At 34.9% G+C, this 2,037-nt stretch overlaps 1 pseudogene; it reads right to left on the bottom strand.

Annotated features, from left to right (window-relative positions):
• Positions 1-1,440: 1,440 nt before the first annotated feature.
• LOC112079055 (U2 spliceosomal RNA) lies at positions 1,441-1,613 on the bottom strand (annotated as a pseudogene).
• Between the last annotated feature and the right edge of the window lie 424 nt (positions 1,614-2,037).

Raw genomic sequence — 2,037 nt, 5'->3', positions numbered from 1 at the left:
ATCAGATGTGTTGCCCCATTGTATTCAGCTTTACTGATTTCTGTTGTGGATTGTGTTTCTGTACGCCAATAGAAAGTCTACAAAACTATGAGCAAACCAGCCTATGTATTGAATACATGGAATTGGATTGTGATACCATGAATGAATCAATCAATCAATCAATTTTATTTTATATAGCCCTTCGTACATCAGCTAATATCTCAAAGTGCTGTACAGACACCCAGCCTAAAACCCCAAACAAGCACAATGTGCTTATTTAATTTAATTTATCAGGAATCAAATTTGATGTTTGAAATTGTTTGGTGATATATGCATAAAGGTGATTAATTACCCATAATTCTGCACCTTTGGATAGTTGTACTTCCAGTTTTGATCATAATGATTTAGTGACTACAAATCATATGGATCTACTGGGATTTTTAAAAGACAGAATAACTTTGTCTTGGACTCAAGAGAAAAGTATAGTGTTAATATTTTGACAGGCAGTCGTGTTCTTTTGATGAATGTATTTGCAATTTTGACCGTATATATATTTTTTAGGAATGTTTTTGTTTGAAAAAGACAACTACATTTTGAAAAAGCATTTACTGTTTTGCAAAAGTTCTGTTGCTTGTTGACTGTTTTGAAAATCGACAACATTGTTCCAAAAAATGCTATTAGGCGATTGAGAGAAACTGTAATACTTAAAGATCATTGCTCCCTGATTAAATAGTACAAGAGTACACCCTGCTGGACAGAAATGTTTACAGCACCTGGTGTTCCCAGGCAGTGTATCATCCAAGTACTAACCAGGCCCGACCCTGCTTAGCTTCCGAGACTCAGCGTAAGCCAATGACTGTGTATATATGCCATAAGCGAAGGAATAACCCTTGGTACACTATATCAAGTTTGTCACTTTAAAAATTGCAGTGTGAAATCAGAAATGGAATCAATGGGATAAACAGACATCGTTACTTTAACACAGGCAGATGAGTTACAAACCTTGTATACATTTCAACCGCATATATTTGAGTCTTATGAAAATAGCAGGCAAATCAAATAATGACTTCAGACAAATACCTCAGATAACGTTACCGGTATGTGAGGCAGTCCATGTTACCAGTACATGACTTTCGCACATTTAATAGTTTATACTGTACATTCATTCTTGTGTATATATTTCCAATCATAACAATTGTATATGTTTTAACTACTTTATTACTTAGCTATTTGTGTATATTTTTGATAATGTGCACAGAGCTTGCAAGTAAGCATTTCACTGTACTGTTTACACCCTGTATCCCGTGCACGTGACAAATAAACTTTGATTAGAAGACTGATGGCTAGATAATGACTTGACCAGCACTGAGATGAACTTTCTCAAATGTGAAAATACATCATGATCCTAACAAACTGAAACTAATCAACTCTGTTGTCTCTGCCTAAATTATCTTTACAGTGACGGGGTGGACCGTTCTTGGAGGTACTGCAATACCAGGGCGATKYGTGGAGTGGACGGAGCAAGCCCCTATTCCATCTCCCTGTTCCAAAAATCAATTTAATATATGGTCCCCAGATAGGGGACGTATCAGATATTAAACTGATAAGAACAGATTTTTTTTGGCGGGGGGGATAATTTTTATTTTTATTTCACATTCAAATACAATTACGTTGTACATAACATGGATTCATAAAAACAGTATCAAAAAGTACCGTAACAATATAAAAATAGCAAAACTCCTCAAAAGTGCAGTTCTGCAGAACCTGACCAGTATTATAGGCCTACATTCAAGATTAACATGCCTCTAACAATCTCCAAAAACAATACAAACAATTCTATACATACACATATGCCAAAGTGAACTCTGAATAAACCTCCGTGTATATCAAATATGTACAAAAGCTTAGYCTACATTTCAATTTTAGTTATGGAATACAATTATATATAGGCTATAAAAAACATTTACAATGAAGGGTAAATCCCTTTCCATCTCTGTTTAACTGATACGATGCCCCACTTATCTATTTCGAATTGTATTCTCTTCCAAATGTCCTGTT

This window comes from Salvelinus sp. IW2-2015, unplaced genomic scaffold (assembly GCF_002910315.2).
Source record: "Salvelinus sp. IW2-2015 unplaced genomic scaffold, ASM291031v2 Un_scaffold6803, whole genome shotgun sequence".
Taxonomy (NCBI): domain Eukaryota; kingdom Metazoa; phylum Chordata; class Actinopteri; order Salmoniformes; family Salmonidae; genus Salvelinus; species Salvelinus sp. IW2-2015.
The sequence above is the reverse complement of the archived record's forward strand: the minus strand, read 5'-3'. Positions and strand labels throughout refer to the sequence as shown.